The sequence below is a fragment of the Diceros bicornis genome, assembly GCF_020826845.1.
Source record: "Diceros bicornis minor isolate mBicDic1 chromosome 30 unlocalized genomic scaffold, mDicBic1.mat.cur SUPER_30_unloc_2, whole genome shotgun sequence".
Taxonomy (NCBI): Eukaryota; Metazoa; Chordata; class Mammalia; order Perissodactyla; family Rhinocerotidae; genus Diceros; species Diceros bicornis.
In genome coordinates this window covers 2,838,742-2,861,157 of record NW_026690900.1, presented here as the reverse complement: position 1 = coordinate 2,861,157, position 22,416 = coordinate 2,838,742, and positions in this window count along the sequence as shown.

Below are 22,416 nucleotides of genomic sequence, written 5' to 3'. Positions count from 1 at the left end.
CCCTAACAATAATCCTATCCCCAACCACAACCAAAAGCGCTACCCATATCCCAAACCTAAGCCTCAAACAACCCTAAACCTAAACCTAGCCCTATGCCAAACCCTAACCTTAAGTGTAATGTTAACCTTACCACTTGTCCTAGACCTAATTCTAACCCAGCCCTAGACCGGACCCTTACACTAGCCCTAACACTAACCCTAACCACAGACCTATCCTTAGCCCTAAGTCTAACCCCAGTCCTAACCCGATCCCTGGCACTAACCCTAACTCTAACACTAAACTTATCCCTAACTGGAGCCACAACACTAATGCTAATCCTTACCCTAACCATGACCCTAAACTGATCTCACCCATTCCCAAGCAATAACCCAATCTTTAACCCTAAACCTAACAGTACCCCTGCCACTAAGTCTAACACAAACTATGACCCTAAACGGAACCATGATCTTAGCCATATCCCTAACCATAACGCTAGACCTAGACTTAACTCTAACCCTAACCCTAGCCCTAACCCGAACCATGGCACTAACAGTAATGCTCAATCTAGCCCTAACCATAACACTAACACTAAACCGAACTGTAGCCCAAAACCAACACCTACCACTATGTGTAACCCTAACCCTAAACGGAGTATTAATCCTAACGCTAACCCAAATCCTATCCATAAACCTAACCCTAACCCTAGCGCTATCATTAACATAATGCTAATCCTAACCCTAATCTGTAACCTAACCATAACCATAGCACAGACTTAATCCTAATCCTAACTTTAACCCTCACTCTAACCCTAAAACTGACCCTAACCTATAAGCCTAACCCTAAACCTCAATGAATCAGAAACCAAACACGAACCCAAACCCTTACCCGAACATAAACTTGAACCTAAACACTAACAAGAACCCTAACCTTGACCCCAACACTAGGACTAACACTAAACATAAAGTTAACATTAACCAAAGCCCTCAACCTAACTCTAACCCTAGCCCTAATGCTAGACCTAGACCTAGACCAAGCCCTAACCATAACTGTAACCCTAGCCAGAACACAGGGCCTAACCTTAGCTCTAGACCTAACACTAGCCCTAACTCTAAGTCTAGAGATAACAGTAGCCCTAGACCTAAACCTAGCACTAAATCTAATTGTAATCCTGACCCAGCACAATGGAGACCAGCGGCATAATATCTGAAGGTGCTTGCTACTAAATCCTTGGGGAGCACCCCCAGAAAACCCGGTTCACAAAGAAACTAAAACCGGCTCTTAAAAGGCCCATGCGCAAACTCACCCATTTCAGAAAGCATCCTAAAATCACCAGAAAGAAAAGTGCACAGTGCTGTGGTGAAAAGAGACTCACCTAATAGGCCCTGAGTGCATCTCGGTGAGGGGTGAGACCTCTCCAGAGACTGGGACATTGGCGGCGGCCATTGTTGTGGCCTGGTGTGGGCGTGCTGACACAGATGCAATTGGAGTTCTCCCTGGGACCTGCTAGCCCAGGGTCAGCGCTAGAGCACTGATTTAATCCAGCTCACCCAGGGCAGGCAGCCCACCCTAGAGACTGGTCCCACCCAACAACAAGCCCTCAGGCAACTTGTGGGCCTGCATAGATTGGTGACTGGATTCTCTGCAGCCTGGCAACTGAGCCGACTTTAAGGGGGCAGGGTGTGCACAAGGAGCCAGTGGAGAGTGTGGGGCAGTTGTGGCGTGTGTGGGGCTCCTGCCGTGGAGAGACTGGGTCTGCTTGGGGAGGTCGGGGTGAGCACACGGGGCAGGACTGTGTTGACTGTGTGTGTGGACCTGTGGGCAGCAGAGCTTGTCAGTTGCAGAAGACTTGTGCTTCTCAAAGACCCCCATGGGGGTTTGCCCCACCTTCCAAAACCTGAAGCAATTGGGTGATCCTGTGCCTGAGGCCAGCCCCACACAGCTGCACTCATCAGAGAGCTGACAAGAGACCTAACAGGCTAGAGGCTTACAGCAAATGTAAGGCCCTGAGCCTAACAATCTGCCACGCTGGGGGCCTACTCACTTAAAAGAAATACTGCAACACAAGTGTGGTATTAGAACTTGCAGCCAACTGTGCTGGGGCTCCCCACACCTCATAAAGAGACTGAAGGGCCCACAACAACTACAAGCAGCTCAGCATTACAACAGCTGGCCAGGAGCATAACTTGGCCTCCCTGGGTGACTACAGGGAGAGCAAACAGGCCACAACAGAAGGACACGCATAGCCCACATAGTGGTGACCCCTGGAACATTGAGAACTGAGGTAAGCACAAGGCAGGTCTCCTAAGCCATCACTTACATAAGGTCACCTATCCAAGAACAGGAGACGTAGCTGACATACCTAATATGTAGACACAAGCATAGGGAAAGAGGCAAAATGAAGAGGCAAAAGAATACATTCCAAGTAAGGGAACAGGACAAAACCCCAGATAAGGAATTAAGTAAAACAGAAATGAACAACCTACCCGACAGAGAGTTCAAATTAAGAGTGTTAAGGATGCGCACTGATCTGGGGAGAAGAATAGATGAACTCAGTGAGAATGTCAACAAAGAAATGGAAGATATAAAAAGAACCAATCAGAAATGAAGAATACAATACTGGAAATGAAAAATTCATTAGAGGGACTCAAAAGCAGAGTAGAGAATACAGAAGAACGGATCTGTGAGCTGGATGAAAGACTAGAAGAAATTACCCAAGGTGAACAAGTAAAAGAGAAAAGAATTAAAAAGAGTGAGGACAGTCTAAGGGACCTCTGGGACAATATCAAGCACACTAAATTCCGTGTTATAGGTGTCTTGGAAGGAGTAGAGCGAGACAAGGGGGCAGAGAATCTATTTCAAGAAATAATAGATGAAAACTTCCCTAACCTAAGGAAGGAAACAGACATCCAGGTACAGGAATCACAGAGAGCCCCAAACAAGATAAACCCAAAGAGGCCCACATCAAGATACATCATAATCAAAATGTCCAGAATGAAAGATAAAGAGAGAATCCTAAAAGCCGCAAGAGAATGTCAAGTTACTTACAAAGGAAACCCTATAAGGCTATCAGCTGACTACTCAGCAGAAACCTTACAGGCTAGAAGAGAACGGCACGATATATTTAAAGTGCTAAAAGGAAAAAACTTACAGCCAAGAATACTCTACCCAGCAAGTTTATCATTCAAAATGGAAGGAGAGATCAAAAATTTCCCAGGCAAGCAAAAATTAAAGGAGTTTGTCACCAAGAAACCAGTGCTACAAGAAATGTTAAAGGGACTGATTTAAGGGGAAAAGAGAAGACCACAAATAAGAAAAATTATCTATTTCCATGATAAGAGGGTAATGGATACAAAAGCACAAAAAAGAGGTTAGATATGATATCAAAAACATAAAAGGAGGGATGAGGGGAATTAAAGAGTACAGCTTTCAGACAGAGGTCAAACTAAAGTGACCATCAATTCTGTATAGAAGAAGAAAGGAATAGAGAAGGACTACTAAAACATTGAGAAAAAAAAAACTTAAAAAATGGTAGTAAGTACATAATTATAAATAATGACTTTAAATGTCAATGGAATAAATGCTCCAATTAAAAGACATAGGGTGGCTGACTGGATAAAAAAACAAAACCCATATATATGCTGCATACAAGAGACACACTTCAGACCTAAAGACACAAATAAACTGAAAGTGAAGGGATGGAAAAAGATACTCCACACAAATGGCAATGAAAAGAAAGCTGGGGTAGCAGTACTCATATCAGATAAAATAGACTTTAAAACAAAAACTGTAAAAAGAGACAAAGAAGGGCATTACATAATGATCAAGGGAACACTCCAACAAGAGGATACAACACATGTAAATATCTACGCACCCAATGTAGGTGCACCTAAATATATAAAGCGATTATTACCAGACATAAAAAGAGAAATAGACAGTAACACAATAATAGTAGGGGACTTTAACACTCCACTTACACCAACGGATAGATCATCCAAACAGAAGATCAATAAGGAAACTTTGGCCTTAAACGACACACTAGAACAGATGGACCTAGTAGATATATACAGAGCATTCCATCCAAAAACCGAAGAATACACGTTCTTTTCAAATGCACATGGAACATTCTCCAGGATTGATCACATATTAGGCCACAAAACAAGTCTCCATAAATTTAAGAAGATTGAAATAATACCAACCATCTTTTCTGACCACAAGGGTATGAAACGAGAAATCAACTGTAGGAAGAAAATCAGAAAAACCACAAATACGTGGAGATTAAACAAAATGCTACTGATCAATGACTGGGTGAACGAGGAAATCAAAGAAGAAATCAAAAAATACATGGAGACAAATGAAAATGAAAATACTACATGCCAGAATTTATGGGATACAGCAAAAGCGGTTCTAAGAGGGAAGTTTATAGCGATATAGGCCTATCTCAACAAACAAGAAAAATATCAAATAAACAATCTAACAATATACCTAAAGGAACTGGAAAAAGAAGAACAAACAAAGCCCAAAATCAGTAGAAGAAGGGAAATAATAAAAATCAGAGCAGAAATAAATGAAATAGAGACCGAAAAAATTAATAAAACCAAGAGCTGGTTCTTTGAAAAGATCAACAAAATTGACAAACCTTTAGCTAGACTCACCAAGAAAAAAAGAGAGAAGGCACAAATAAGTAAAATCAGAAATGAAAGAGGAGAGGTTACAACAGACACCTCAGAAATACAAAAGATTATAAGAGAATACTAAGAAAAGCTATATGCCAACCAATCCGACAATCTGGAAGAAATGGATAAATTCTTAGAATCATACAACCTTCCAAAACTGGAACAAGAAGAAGTAGAGAATTTGAATAGACCAATCACCAGTAAGGAGATCGAAACAGTAATCAAAAACCTCCCCAAAAATAAAAGTCCAGGACCAGATGGCTTCCCTGGTGAATTCTGCCAAACATTCAAAGAAGACTTAATACCTATCCTTCCCAAACTCTTCCAAAAAATTGAGGAGGGGGGGAAGCTTCCTAACTCATTTTACGAAGCTGACACTACGTTGATACCAAAACCAGACAAGGACAACACAAAAAAAGAAAATTACAGGCCAATATCACTGATAAACATCGATGCAAAAATCCTCAACAAAATACTAGCAAATCACATACAACAATACGTTAAAAAGATTATACACCATGATCAAGTGGGATTTATTCCAGGTATGCAGGGATGGTTTAACATTCGCAAATCAATCAACGTAATACACCACATTAATAAAATGAAGAATAAAAATCACATGATCATCTCAATAAATGCAGAGAAAGCATTTGACAAGATACAGCATCCATTTGTGATAAAATCTCTGAATAAAATGGGTATAGAAGGAAAGTACCTCAAAATAACAAAGACCATATATGACAAACCCACAGCTAATATCATCCTCAATGGTGAAAAATTGAAAGCCATCTCTCTAAGAACAGGAACCAGACAAGGATGCCCACTGTCACCACTCCTATTGAACATAGTACTGGAAGTCCTAGCCAGAGCAATCAGGCAAGAGAAAGAAATAAAAGGGATCCAAATCGGAAAGGAAGTAGTGAAACTGTCACTATTTGCAGATGACATGATTTTATATATAGAAAACCCTAAAGAATCCACCAGAAAACTTTTAGAAGTAATAAACGAATATGGTAAAGTTGCAGGATACAAAATCAACATACAAAAATCAGTTGCATTTCTGTACACTAACAACGAAGTAGCAGAAAGAGAAATTAAGAATACCATCCCATTTACAATTGCAACAAAAAGAAAAAAATACCTAGGAATAAACTTAACCAAAGAGGTGAAAGATCTGTACACCGAAAACTATAAAATATTCCTGAAAGAAATTGAAGACGACACAAAGAAATGGAAAGATATTCCGTGTTCTTGGATTGGAAGATTTAACATAGTTAAGATGTCCATACTTCCTAAAGCAATCTATAGATTCAATGCAAAGCCTATCAAAGTTCCAACAACATTTTTCACAGAAATAGAGCAAAGAATCCTAAAATTTATGTGGAACAACAAAAGACCCCTAATAGTTAAAGGAATCCTGAGAAAAAAGAACAAAGCTGAATGTATCACACTCCCTGATTTCAAAATATACTACAAAGCTATAGTAACCAAAACAGCATGGTACTGGCACAAAAACAGACACACAGATCAATGGAATAGAATCGAAAGCACAGAAATAAACCCACACATCTATGGACAGCTAATCTTTGACAAAGGAGCCAAGAACATACAATGGGGAAAAGAAAGTCTCTTCAACAAATGGTGTTGGGAAAACTGAACAGCCACATGCAAAAAAATGAATTTAGACGCTTACCTTACCCCATACACAAAAATTAACTCCAAATGGATTAAAGACTTGAATGTAAGACCTGAAACTGTGAAACTTCTAGCAGAAAACATAGGCAGTACGCTCTTCGACATCGGTCTTAGCAACATCTTTTCAAACACCATGTCTGACCGGGCAAGAGAAACAATAGAAAAAATAAACAAATGGGACTACATCAAACTAAAAAACTTCTGCACAGCAAAGGAAGCCATCAACAAAACGAAAAGACAACCTAAAAATTGGGAGAAGATATTTGCAAAACATACATCTGATAAGGGCTTAATCTCCAAAATATATAAAGAACTCATGCATCTCAACAACAAAAAAACTACCAACCCAATTAAAAAATGGGCAAAAGACCTGAACAGACATTTCTCCAAAGAAGACATACAGATGGCCATCAGACACATGAAAAGATGTTCAAAATCACTAACTATCAGGGAAATGTAAATCAAAACTACAATGAGATATCACCTCACGTCTGTCAGAATGACTATAATTAACAAGACAGGAAACGACATGTGTTGGAGAGGCTGTGGAGAGAAGGGTACTCTCATACACTGCTGGTGGGAGCGCAAACTGGTGCAGCCTCTATGGAAAACTCTATGGAGATTCCTCAAATATCAAGGTTAGAACTACCATATGATCCAGCTATTCCACTGTTGGGTATTTATCCAAAGAACTTGAAAACACCAATTTGTAAAAGTACATGCACCCCTGTGTTCATTGCAGCATTATTCACAATAGCCAAGACTTGGAAGCAACCTAAGTGCCCATCAAGGGACAAATGGATAAAGAAGCTGTGGTATATATACACAATGGAATACTACTCAGCCATAAGAAATGATGTAATCCAGCCATTTGTGACAACATGGATGGACATTGAGATTATCATGCAAAGTGAAATAAGTCAGAGGGAGAAGGTCAAATAACGTATGATTTCCTTTGTTAAGTAATAGATAATAACAACAATAAACAAACACATAGGGACAGAGATTGGATTGGTGGTTGCCGGGGGTAGGGGGGGAGGGAGGAAGGTGAAAAGGATGGTTCGGTACATGTGTGTGGTGATGAGTTTTAGTTGGTGTTTTGGTGGTGAACATGATGTAATCTCTGCAGAAGTGGAGGTGTAGTGATGTACACCTGAAATTTTTCCAATGTTGTAAACCAATGTTACTGTAATAAAAAAAAAATTAAAAAAAAAGAGCGGATGTCAAATAACACTGAATAATATGACTGCCGTCACATGCAATGGGAGTGATATCACACAATATGTGAGATGTGACTGGCTATCCTAGTGTTACCACAATCAAGGTGTGTGATGTCCAAAAAATGGGGTGATGTCACACATAACAGTTGCAGTGATGTCAAACACAAAATGTGAATGATGTCGCAAGCACGACGTTGGAGTGATGTGAAACACACTATCAGAGTGATGCCACACTCAATTGGTGTGATGTCATATGTAATACTGGGAGTTACACCAACATAACGACAGTTGGGATATCATATCCTAATTAAGGTTGATGTCACACACAATTGATGTGATGTGACACAAGATGAGGTTGTTGTCACACACACAAGTGGTGTGATGTCACCCATAACCGTGTGTGTCATGTCAGGCATAACAATGGGTGTGATATCCCATGCACTCAATGGGAGTGATGTCATACTATAAAAGGTGAGTTGTGTCAAAAGGGACATGACGATGTCACACATAGCAGTGAGAGTGTTGTCACACAATTCATATGATGTCACACATAATGTGAGTGATGTCACAGAGAAACAGGTGAGTAATACAGCAGAGGACTTGTGACTGATGTCACACATGTGTGTCAGTGATGTCACACTATTGGTGTGATGTCATAAAAACAACAGGCATGTTGTCTCAAAAAACAGAGAGATGTCACTCCAAATATATGAGTGAAGTCACAGAAACACCATGAGAGTGAGGGCACAACAGTAGTAGAGTGATATCCTCAAGAATTAGTGTGACGTCACACAGAATACTAGTAGTAACATCACACATAACAATAGTGATTTCATATGCTAAATTGCATTCATGTCACACGCAATTGGTGTGATGTCAACATCTGTGAATGTTGTCACGCTCATAATAGGTGTGATGTCATATATGAAAAAGTGTCTTGTCTTATGCCACAAAAAAGTGAATGGTGTCACACATATCATTGGGTATGATTTCAATCACAAATATGAGCCCTGTCACAAGTACACCATTGGTGTGATGTCAGACACACAATGTGTGTGAAGGCTCACACCAACCTGGTGATGTCACAGACAACAGGAGTGGTGTCTCTAAGGAAAATGAGTGAATATTCACACATAGCAATGAGAGTTACACAAAACACACCAGTGCGATATATCAGAGTAAAGGTGAGAGAGTTCACAGAAACCTGGAAGTGACTTCATACATAACAGTGGGTGTCACATCACAGTTAAGAATATGACTGCCATCACACACAATGGGAGTGATATTACACAATTTGAGAGATGTGACCGTCTATCCTATTGTTAACACACTCATGTTGTGTGATGTTCCAAAATGGGTGTGATGTCCCATATAACGATTGCAGTGATGTCAGACACAAAATGTGAACCACGTCACACTCCATTGGAATGATGTCAAACACTATCAGAGTGATGCCACACTCAATTGGTGTGATGTCATACATAATACTGGGAGTGACACCACGCATAATAATGGTTGGTATATCATACGGGAATTAAGGTTAATGTCTCACACAAATGTTGTGTTGTGACACACAATGAGGGTGTTATCACACCCAAACAATTGATGTGATGTCACCAAGAAGCATGTGGTCACGCCACGCAAAATAGTGGGAGTGATATTACATTCACACAATGGGAGTGATGTCACCCTTTAAAATGTGAATTATGTCACAAGGGACATGTCACTTATGTCATACATAGCGGGTGTGATGTCGCACTATTGATGTGATGTCACACATAATAAGACTCATGTCACACATAAACATGTGATTAATACCACAAAGGACATGTGACTGACGTCAAACATATGTGGGAGTGATGTCACACTATTGGTCTGATGTCCTACAACACAACAGGCGTGATATCACACATAACAGAAAGATGTCACCCAAAATATATGAATGAAGTCACAGAAACACCATGGGAGTGATGTCACAACACTAATAGAGTGATGTCCTCGAGAATTAATGTGACATCACACAAAATATTGGGGGTGACATGACACTTAACAATAGCCATTTCATATGGTAAATTCGAGTGATGTCACACACAATCGGTGTGATGTCAACATATGTGAATGTTGTCACACACAATAGGTGTGATGTCACACATAAAATTTTGAATTATGTCACAAAAATGTGAATGATGTCAGACATATCAATGAGTGTGTTTTCACACACAAATGTGAGCACTATCACACATAAATCATTCGTGTGATGTCAGACAGACATTGAGTGAGGTCAGACACACAAAGTGTGTGAAAGTACACACCAACCTGGGGATATCATGGACATTTGGAGTGGTGTCTCTAAGGAAAATGAGTGTGAATTCATACATAACAATGAGAGTTACACAAAACAAACAATAGGGATATAAGTCAGAGTAAAATGTGAGAGACTTCACAGAAACATGAGAGTGATTTCATACAAAACTGTGGATGTCATATCAAAGTTGACAATATGACTGCCCTCACACAACGGGAGTGATAACACAATTTGTGAGATGTGAGAGGCTAACCTAGCTTTATCCTGCTCAAAGTGTGTGATGTCCCAAAATGGGTGTGATGTCACACATAACGATTGGAATGATGTCACACACAAAATGTGAGCAATATCACACTCTGTTGGCGTGATGTCAAACACACTATCAGAGTGATGTCACAATCAAGTGGTGTGATGTCATACATAATACTGTGAGTGACACCACACATAATAGTGGTTTGATAACATATGACAATTAAGCTTGATGTCACTCACAATTTATGGGATGTGACACACAATGAGGATGTTGGTACACACAAAGGACTGTGATGTCACTCATAAACAAGTGTGTCACATCACACATAACATTGGGTGTGATATCACATGCACACAATGGGAGTGATGTCAAAATTTACATGTCACTGATCTCACAGATAGCAGTGGGAGTGATGACACCCTATTGATGTGATGTAACTCATAACAATGGGTGTGATTTCACACATAAATAAATGAGCAATCTCACAAAGGACACATGACTGATATCACACATAACCTGTTAATAGTCTACACTCAGGTTTCTATCCAATGTATTGAAAGAGCACTTCTGCTGAATTCAACTTGCCAATAGCTGTAGGGAACATACTCTAACGAGAGCTTTTATACTTTTCACTACAACTGGTACAGCATATCTGTAACATTCATTCAATGAAAGTACAGTGTGAAGAAAAACTCCTTTTTTTATCTGTTTATGATGGTCTTGAAAAGTCCCTTTTCAAGGTTGCAATTTACGTCTTTCATTCAGGTTTTCTCTTACATGGACGAAAGAATGTGCTCGTTGAGCTTGGTTGGCCAGTAGCTGTTAGGGAGCATCTTCCTATGAGAGGGCTTAAACTTTTCACTACACAAGGAAGAGAATATCTCTAATATGTATATATGAAAAGCACAGTGTGGAGAAAAACTCTTGCTTGTACCTGTTTAACATCTGCATTGAAAAGTGCTTTTTCAAACATTGCAGCTCACGACATTTACTCAGGCTCTCTGTCACATTATAGGAGATAATGTTCTTATGGAACAAAGGTTGCCATTAGCTGTAAGTAAGATCTTCCAATGAGAGCTTTTATCCTTTTCACTACTGCTGGGAGACAGTATCTATAACATCCATTGAAATAACATACACGGTGGAAAAAAAACTCATTTTAGTTGTTGAGGATCATCTTGATGAGTGAACATTTCAATCATTGATCTTCATGGCCAGCACTCAGGCTTTCTCTCAAATATAATGAAAGAACACCCGTTCTGAACCCAACAGCCCTGTAACTGTAAGTCAGCCCTTCCTTGGAGGGCTTTTAAACTTGTCATTACAGCTGGGAGAAAATATCTGTAAAATTCATAAAATGAAAGTCAAGTGTGCAGAAACTTCTGGCTGGTATGTCTATAGGATCCTCCTGCAAATTGTCTTTTCCATCGTTGTAGTTAACGGCCGTTACTCAGGCTCTCTCTCCTATGTAAGGCAAGAAACTACTTGCTGAACTCAGCTGGCAGGGAGCTTTAAGCAGGATCCTCCTTTGAGAGATTGTAAACTTGCACTGCAACTGCAAGAGAATATCTGTAACATCCATTCCATGTAAGTTCTCTGTGGAGGAAAACACTTCCTTTTAGCTTTTTAGGATCATATTGTAAAGTACCTTTCATCTTTGCAGTTGATTGCATGCACACAGGTTTCCTACCTGATATAAAAGAAAACACCCTTGTTAAACCTACATTGCAAGTGGCCATTGGGAACACCTTCCTAGGGGAGTTTCCACTTTTCACCACAGCTCAGAAAGAAGCTGTATCACATCCATTCAATGAAAGTACACCATGAAGAAAACCTCCTCTTGTTAGTGTTTATGATCATGTTCTTAAGTGGCTTTAACTACACTGCAGTTCAATCTCTACTCAGGGTCTCACTAGCATATCATGATGACCAATATTGCTTAACACAGCTTGCAAGTATCTGATAGTAATATCTTCATATGAGAGGATTTAAAATTTCAGTAACCCTGGGAGAGTGTATCTATAACATCCACAAAACGAAAGTCCAGTATGTATAAAATTTCTTGCTTCTATCCTTTCTTCTTCTCCTTCTGAGTTATTGCTGTCAAAAGTTATTCATTTTTGAGTTGTGCATTTGTGACTAAGTTGAAGTGTTTATAGTTACTTTTGATGCTTTCCTTCTCTTCTCCTTTTAAGTTATAATTAAGTATTTGCTACCCTTTTGTGAAACACAGCTGTAGCTTTCTGATTTTGTCTGTCTATTTATCACTCTGGTCAAAGATTTGTAGACATTTGCCTTCTTTTTGTTTCAGGTATGAGGGCATTCTTGATCATTGCTTTTATGGGAGATCTAGTGGCAATGAAATCCCTCAGCCTTTGTTTCTCTGGGAAAACTTCTATTTCTCCATTGTATCATAAGGATCATTTCACGGGATACAGTATTTTTGGCTGAAAGGTTTTGTCTTTCAGTATTTTTAATATATCATTCCATTATTTCCTTGCCTGTAAAATTTCTGCCAAGAAATATGCTGAAAGCATGATGGGGTTCCTATGTAGGTTAATTTCTTCTATCTTGCTTCCCTTAATATTTTTTCTTTGTCATTGGCTTTTGCCAATTTTACTATTATATACCTTGGAGCAGGTCTTATAGCATTGATGTAATTACGCGTTCTCTTGGCTTCATGTACTTGTAGGTCTGGTTCTTCCCCAGGTATGGGAAGTTCTCAGCTATTATTTCTTTGAACAAGCTCTCTGCACCTTTCTCTCTCTTTTCTCCCTCTGGAATACGTATAATACTTATGTTGCTTTTATAATTGAGTCATATATTTCTCCAAGAATTCCTTTAATTTTTAAAAATCTGAGTTCTCTCTCCTCGTACACTGGAAGCATTTCTATAATTCTATCCTCTAAATCACTAATTCTTTCATCCATAGTATCAGCTCTACTTTTTAAAGATTCTAGATTCTTTTTTATCTCATTAATTATGTTCTTCACATCCAGTTTTTTTCTTCACATCTTGTTTTTTTTAATAGTTTCAGTTTCTTTAATGAAGTATTCATTTTCCTCATTAATTTTATTCCTGAGTTCATCGAACTGTCTGAACATTCTTGTAACTTGGTGAGTTTCTTTATGACAGTGATTTTGAATTTTCTGTCATTTAGATTGTAAATTTCTATGACTTCAAGGTTCATTTCTGGAGATTTGTCATTTCCTTCTGCTCTGAATTGTTAGTGTAGTTTCTTATGGTGTTTGAAGAACTAATCTTTTGCCTGTGTGTTTGTGGTAGTATCAGGTCACAGATTCCACCTGCTACCGCTGTGGGGGAAGCATGAGCTGTGTCTCTGATCCCACCTCATATGCTGGAAGTTGTGTGGGTATAGTGGCTGTTCCCACCTGCTGGGAAAGCATTCACAATGGGCTCACAGCTGCCTCTACACAGAGACAGGTACCCAGTTGTGAGACTGCAGCACTACTATGGGTATTTGTGCCATCTCGGAAAGCATTTGCATGTGCGTGTATACTGCTGCTGCCTTTTCTTATGCTCATGCCAGCCTCTGTGCTTGGCAGGTGGGGCTTCTTCACGGTTTCTGAGCATTCCCCAATCATTGGGACTGCAGTGGCACGGTGGGCTTTCCAACCATCCAGGAAAGCATTCATGTGCAGGTCCAGGGCTGCTGCCAAACCCTTCCAGAGTTGCACCAAGATGCATTCCTACTTTTGCGGATGCAGCAGTACTATTGGCTTTCACGCCAACCTGGGAAGCACTCAGAGGTGTGTACAGTGCTGCCAGGAAAGTCTTGGGGATAGGAATGAATTCATAGTACTTGCAATGAGAAGCATAAATCTCAAAATAGTTATGCTGAGTGAAAGAAGCCAGTAAAAAATGATTTATATATGATCCCATTTATAAAAATTCTTGGAAAGTACAGGAAAATCTATAGGGACATATACCGGATCACTGGTTGCCTGGGAATGAGAATGTGTTTGCAAACGGCAGGGAAGGAGGAATTAAAATGAGCATGAGGAAATTTGGGATGGATGGGTGTTCCTTTTCCTGATTGTGGTGATGGTTCAATAAGTTATAATTAAAATGTATCAAATTGTTCACTTTAAATGTATGCAGTTTACTGTATGTCGTTAATACCTCAATTATGCTAGAACATGTATGGGAAAGAGAGGGAGAGAGAGCCAAAAGAGGGAAAAGGGGAGGAAAAGAGGACTGAGGGTGAAAATTAAGTGGAATAAAGGAAGAGGGAGACATAGGAGGCATCTGGTCTCTGTGGCTTTGGCATCTCCTTCCCCTGGAGTCTCCCATACTGGGCAGCTGACTGGACCATTCTGATGCGCTCTCCTCACCTCACAAGTCACTGTCTGTCAGCGGAAGAAGGAGGGCAACTATGAGGTCCAGTGACGACGCCTGGGTTATTACCTGCCTCATGGCGACCTGCGGAAGCTGCGATAACTAGATGTGACTAGGTCTGATGTCCTGTTTTCCCAGCTGGTGTCCAGAGGAACTTGGCTGGAACACAACGAACCTACATTGGACGGACACAGGCTCTGAGCCTTTCTAGACTTGGCCCCTAACTGGCTTACAGGGGACTATGCTGAAAGATTTCACCTTCCTTAAGTCCTGAAAATGACTACAATTTCTGTCTTGTGGTGTCACACCAGTCCATCCCTCTGGGACACCAGAATTGGTGAAACCAACACAGATATTACCATCGTGTAAAATCGAATCCTCACTTCAGTGAAAGGTTTCCCTTCTTAGGAAACTTTGAAACATCCCTCCCCTTGACTCTGTGCAGCCATCACACCCCTCTCAGTTCCTCCATATTCCTCCCCCACTGATGACCTGGCAGTCTCAGGTTCCACTTTTCTGCTTCATTCTCTGAAGCTTAGATTCACCAGGACTTCCAGATCAATCTCCCTCGATGGCACCTCTCCCCACTCATGGGTCCTCCATGATGGGAAACAGGCCAAGTTGGGAGGAGTGTGTGAGACATGACTCTGCAGTCATGTTGGGCCTTGGGAGCTGAAATGACTAGGTCTTTGGGAAGCCTGAATCCCAGAGTAACACCAAGGCTCTGGGAAGAGAGTATCTGCTCTGGATGTAAAAGTGAATAAAACTCGGGGGGAGAAAACTGAGGGAAAAGAAAGAGTCTTTTTTCATCTTTCTCTGTACAGAGTCCAATTAGCCTCACAGCAGAGACTCCTCAACAAGCATTCTATAGCATTCCAGGCATGAGGCAGGCTGCGCTGTTCTGCCGTGTGTCTGTGGGAACAGATTACATTATCTGTACACACTGTGCAGACGACCACAGCTGAAGATACCGAGGGGCTGAGAATTAAATTCACAGTCATGCCACTCTCTCATACTTTTTGTATGTGAGCTTCACATTCTCAATCTTAAGCAGTGATTCTCTGAGAATGCACACTTGAAGATTATAATGATTAATAATATTATTAATCATTGCATACATTATACGTTATACATTGTAAATTATAATTATAAATTAATGTTTAATTATTATTATATATTACATTATTATAATAATATCATTATAATGATTAATAATAGTTATCATTATTGACTAATTTCTGCTAAGCAGCATGACTGGCAAGCTCTGCGTGTATTATCTCAGTTACAGTCACTATTTTTAGGGTTTTATTCCCATTTTAAGCTAAAGGTATGGAGGCTCAGATATATTAAATAACTTGACAAAGAAGGAAAATAATTACTACAAAGCTTAAATAAACACCTATTCAAACTATGTGTCAAAGAAAGAAAGACGTTATCTGACCTACAAACAGACTCAAAGTTGACCACCCACAGGCCTGCAGTGAAAGAAGCGGTAAAGAATGTACATCAGGAAGAAGAAATTTGAACCCAGGATAACATAACAGGAGTCACGAGGAAAGGAAAAAACAGTCTGTCTAATTTAGTATTAATTTTAAAACAAGACATTAAAAACACATTAGAACCAAAATTCCAGATGATTACCACATGGAAGAATAGAGGAGAGAAGATTTAGCTAAAAGATAACTCATTTTTTAGGGAAGATATAAATACTAAGATACTCTATTATTGTTTAACGCATTGCTCTCAGAAACTGATAAATCTGTGGGACAAAAGTAAGTAATGATAAAGAGGATTTGAAGAGTGCAACATACTCGATCAGGCAAATAGACAAATCCCAACACACTGGCTTATTGTGAGACTTGTGATGCTGAAACTGTCATTCTCCTGACAGCATGATATCGCAATGGCATATGAATTTTCATGACCGAAATTTCCAACACATATAAATCTAAAAAAAGGGACAATCCAGTATTTCATTATGTGCGGCTGTGATTCAACATGCAACAAATACCAGAAAAATAGAGACCCAGAAGTAGGTGTCTTTTTTGAGAAGAGAGATATAACAGCTCTTTAGTGAAATATTATGCTGGAATCTATTGGAATATTACACAAAAAGGACAATCCATTTGGACTATGTAGGTTTTCTCTGTGACTGTGCGGGCAAAACTCGAAAGCATCCCCTGACTGTGATAACTCTCTGTTGATCTTAAAATACAAATGCATAACACTCAGGAAAGGAAAATGAGAGAACAAAATGAGAAAGAAAGATCTCCTTTCTCTCCTCACCTGAAACCCACTCTCTCACCTCAGAAGGATCACTGTCTGTATCTTCTCTGTTATGCAAAGGAATCAAAGAAAAGAAAACTATTGGTACATATTAAAGGTTCAAGAGATCAAAGCAAGAAGACATCAGGACCCCTGCAGAGGCATTAATGTAGTGTGAGCTCCATGTCATCTGCACCGTTTTGTCTTTTCTTCATCGTGTTTGTCGGGATGTCCTTCTTTGCCCCTCACTCTCCCTGCCTCGCTAGCAAGTCTGTCTGCATGAGTGCTACCACCAGTCTCTCTCTTGCTGCCTTCACTTTCTCTTCCTGTTTCCTGATATCTTCCTCAGTCACCAGAAGTTGTTTGCAAAGGAGCTGTGGGATGTACAGTGCAGCTCCTGGGATCGTCTCTGCTGAATCTGAAGACCAGGCAGGGGTGGGCATGGGACTGGAGTTCGGACCACCTGCGAGCACACCTGGCAGTGATGCACCTGTGCAACTAGGTGCAAGATTCAGCAGGGCTTTGGCAAGGTCCAAAGGACTTAACATTCTCCACCACGCTGCAGAACTGGAGACCTTGCAGTCTTTTCTGCCCGCAGAGTTGTTGGGGCTGCTCCAACGTTTCCTCCCTTTGATGGCATCTGACCTCATTGCCAGGATAGGATGAGATTTTAGTAACTGGCCTCTTGAATATGTAACTGGACATCCTCAACGGGATGGAGATGCTCAAACCAGGCTTTGGGTTGGATTGGTTTCCACAATCATGTCGCTTCCTCTGTGATGATTTGATCATCATACTTCTTTTCCTCTTACTCTATAAAAATAAATTGTGAATGTGGATCAGACTGATAAACAAAGCCTGCCTTCCCAGGACAATTATGTCAGATGCTTTGTACTTCTACCCTCCCTCTCTCCCTGTGGGGATTAATCTGACCTGTGTCCTGGGACATCATCAACGAGATTTGGGTCAAGAACAGAAAGCTCGAGGTCAAAACTCAGGACTACTGCATGTCATTTCTTCTCCCCCATGTTGTTAGACACTTATGAGTATGACTTTATTCTCATTTTGTCCTTGTCACTCTCAACAACAAAATCTCTGGTGCTCCCTGTCAGGACACACTGTCCCCAGTCCTTTTCTAAATCCAAAATCATACCATTCTTCTGTACTATATGACTATTCATTTGATTAGCCCATTGACCAGTTGGTGTTCATAGCTCTATTAGAGCTTAAGTCATTAGTGAAATTATCATCCACTCCACTACTAGTGACTGTTATTTGACAACTGTGAACATTAAATCTCAATATAGAGAATATGTCTGAAAAAACTCAACTTACAAATGGAGATTGTGCTGTAAGTGGGAAGTACACACTGGATTTGTTAAACCCAGGAAAAAAATGTAAACTCTCTCATTATGAAGTTTTGTGTAGATTGCACCCACATTGATGATATCTTGGTTATAGTGGGTTAAAATATACTATTAAAATTAGTTTCACCTGTTGGCTTTCATTTTTTAAAATGTGGCTATTAATAAAAAAATTAAATTCTATAATATAGAGTGCTTAATGTTACTATTGGACAGTGCCATTGAAGCCATCAATGAAAATAAAGTCCAGAGACAGTGGTTAGGGAAATTCTTTCCTTAGAAAATGAGTCTACACTGAGCCACACTTCAAGATGCAGCATAAACTGTCATACACACACACAGACACACAGACATACTGACAGAATGAAAAAAACCTCTTCCTAGAGTCCCACCTCTTCTCACATGGCATGAGGTTGCACTCCTACTTAGTCCTAAGTGGACTAATCTCAAGAAAGAAGGCAGAAGTCAAGGTAATTTACCAGTTAGGAAGATCTAAAACCAGAGACTAAAGCTCAAGATATGTGGTGAATTACCTGTCCTGGCTTCTGTTATTAATTCAATATGTTAGGGAGACATTTCCAAGGAGGGTTGTTTTAAAACTCACTTTTTCTTTACTATGTAAAAATAGACAGGCTATGTAAAGAATAATTACTCTAGCTAATCAATGAAAAGGAGATGATAGAATACGAATACCCTTATTATAAGTCACTACTGGATTAAAGAGTCAGGGAACAGCTGACATTGGGTTAATTTGGCCTTAATTAGGCTGATTCTGATTTCATGACCGTAATATTGATTGTATTATGCTAGAACCTACGAAACTTCCCAGCCCCACCTACTATTTAACCACCAAGGCCCACCAACCAGACCAGTCCTTGCTGACACATCCCCTGCCTCTATCCCTTCTGACAACACCTGGAGGATTTTCCCTAAATCCCACTCTGTCCCTGAGCTCTTCTACCTGCCCCAGGGCCAGGGAATCATTTTGTCCAAGGCTCAGCCTCTGCATGTGCCCAGCTCTGGGGATGGCACTTCTCTCTCGAGTGAAGACAAGGATCAGAGCGCAGACCCTGTGAGCTGCAGCAATTGGACAAAGACTGGGGTTTGCTGACAGAAAAAAACATTTAGTGGGCACCATTACCAGGGTCCAAGAAGCCCGAGTGATTCCTCCGGGGAATGTGATGCAGGACAGAGCAGGTATGTCTACCTGTGGTTCGGCTTGGGAATGCCTGTAGGATGACATAGGTGACATTGGTAATGCATTCGCCAATGTTGTTCATTCATTTATTCATCATATGTCATGGAGTGCTTTCTGCGTACATCCAGACAACAGGCTCACCCTCTGGTGTTCACAGGCAGTGTCAGAAAAATTTCTAAAATATAGGTACAGCACTGGTAATACACTAGGTGTTTCAAGCATTTTTCAAACATTAACTCCTTTAATACTCTCCATAAACCTACAAAATATGTATGCTGATCATTATTGCCAACTGACAGATGAAGAAACTGAGGCACCAATCAGGTAAAGAACTCAGTCAGTACAAATATCTAATAAGGGATTGAGCTGGAATTTGGACGTGAGGAGTTAGCTCCATAATCTGTGCTCTTAACCACGACATTTACTCTCTAAAGACTTCACATCATGAAAAAATTGGATCGGTTATCCTTTTTCTTGGTGCATTGAGTAGCCACACTATTTTATCTGTGTCTGAAAAACAGAATACCTGCGTAGAAACTACTGCACATACACACTCAAATTACATCTACCAATGTCTCCAGTCCCTGAAAATTAATGCAGAGAACATTTCAGAATGTTTCTTGCCCAAGTTGGGGGGACTCTGAGTAAATCTCAGTATTGCTATAAGAATCTGAGGATAGGCTGGGAGTGGGTCTCAGTGGAAAGCTGTCCTCAGGAGTCACCATTGAATGACAACATTGATGGGTGAGTCTCAGCAGTGACTGAATTCAGGATCTGGTGGTGATTTAACCTGGTGTTTATCATCTGACTGTGGGTTTATGGTGATGCAGCACAGGGAGAGGGGATGGTTCACTGTGTTCTTGGGGAAACCAGACCTATGAAAGAGAGGGAATGACGGTTTCCTTAAACAATGGACTCGTGGTGGGAAAAATTCGGCTTGGAAGAGACAGTCCTGTGCCTGGTATAACCAGAAGGAGTTGCCTCTGCTTCAGCCAAAGCAGACAGCCCTTCCTCATGCACTCATTTTATCTCAATGGGAGGAAGGAGGAAGATATCATGTAATGTTCATCTGGATGTGAGATATGTGATGGTACAGACTGTGCTAGGAGGTTCTGAAAGGCTGCCCTGAGGCATTTCAGACCTTTGCTGTGACCAGAATGACAAGTGTAAACACCCCTGCTTATGTCTGGGGAGAGTTAGTGGTTCAAGGAGAAGGCTTCCTGGTGCATAGACTCACAGGAAGAAGCGAGTTTGACCAGGAAAGGTCAGAAATGTGGCCAGTGTGGCTGGAGGAAGCCTGAGAAGAGAGAGGAGGGGAGAGAGGAGGGTGATCAGGCTGGATCCTGGGACATGGTAGACTGTTACTTTCTGTTCTTCTGTGACAACATTACTCCAAAACCTGCCACCTATAAAGTACAAATATTTAACATCTCACAATTTCTGTGAGCCAAGCATCAAGCATGGCTTAGCTGGGTGCCTCTGCCTCAAAGTCTCTGTGAAGCAGGGGCTGTGGTCTCCACAGGGCTCCAATGGGGGAAGATTTCCACCCAAGATCACTCACATGGGTTCTGTCCGGATACATTTGGACCGAGAGTCTGAGCTCCTGTCTGTCTGTTGGCTGGAAACTCCCTCAGTTCTCTCCTATGGAGCCTCTACCTAGTGCAACTGACAACATCAGAACTTGCATTCCCAGTTCTGGTGATTTGATAGAGAACGATAGTAAGAGCAAGAGAGAGAGAGAGAGATGGAAATAGAAGGAGAGAGGTAAGTAGGGAACCCAAGTAAGTCAGCGAGTGGGAAGTGACAGACGTTTTGTAATAAAAACTTGGAAGTGACATCCCATCACCTTGGCTGTGTTCTGTTGTTCAGAAGCCAGATACTGACCACTTAGTGGTGAAACAAGGATGTGCACTCCAGGAGGCAGGGAGCATTGGGAATATTGTGGAGGCTCCCACCTCATAGACCAACATGAGGCTCTTGGGACTGATTCTGAGTAAAACGGGACCGTGGAAGGCTTAATGCCAGTGGATCACAATGTCTGAATTTCCTCTAATTTCAACCACTTCAGGATGCAGACCTGAAAATGAGGCTCAGAGCGGCAGTGACTTACCAAATATCACACATCTGGGACCCAGAGAAGTTCTGACTGATATTCTATGGGATGTCCTACTCCTTGTACTTCCTCCATCTCTAATTGTCTGCATTAGACACATGTGACACCAGCCCACAGGTGTTGTTCGTATTATCGCATATACACCTGATGAGGTCCCTAGGCAGCTGTTTTTAGTGCAATCCTCATTGTGCAGCTTGGGAGACTGGGGAGATCTTGAGAGGCACAGCAGCTTTTCCAGGACACAGAACTGGTAGGAAAAAAGAGGTCTGACCTCAGCTTTGTCTCCTCAAAGCTGAGGCCTGGATCCACTCCCAAGGAGCTGTGGGGAGGGTGGTGACGTGTATTTGTGTACAGTGTTGGAGATGACATGGGCAAGGTGGGTGAGCAGGCAACAGCCTAGCGGGGGATTTGGGTGCGTCTCATTGAAGGAAGGGGTCAAGTAAAGAACCTTGAAGAGGCGACCTCACTTCCTTGGTGACAGCCCCCAACAGAACATAGAACTGTGGTTACCAGGCACCCACATTGTAATCACAGCCTCCTGTCCAGTTCATTTGAGTGGAGACACTCGACACAGCAGGATGTTCTCGTGTTGTCCCGTGACTTTCTGAGGCTCTGGCCCCCGGAAAGCCCAGAATGAGAGCGTGTTAAGTCACTTTAGACGTTGGCTCAGCCCTCACCTCGAATGTGTGTGGCCTTTTGGCAGGAGGAAACATGAGGTAACAGTTTAGGCCAGGGCAGGCCACTCTAGTTCAGGCCAGAACTGTGATCCCAAAAGGACAGCCCCACACCCCTTGACCCTCATTGTGTGTTTGTGGGGGGGAGGTGGAGTTAGGGAAGTTGGGGATGAGGAGGATCCAGGCTGGGCAGGAGGACGAAGCTAGATGGTGAGAGTCGGGCAGTGTGTCATGTTCGTACTCAAGATCTTGGCTGCAGGAGAGTCACGTGAGTGCTGGGGACCAAGCTCCTCTATCCGCATGTGAATGCCAGGACC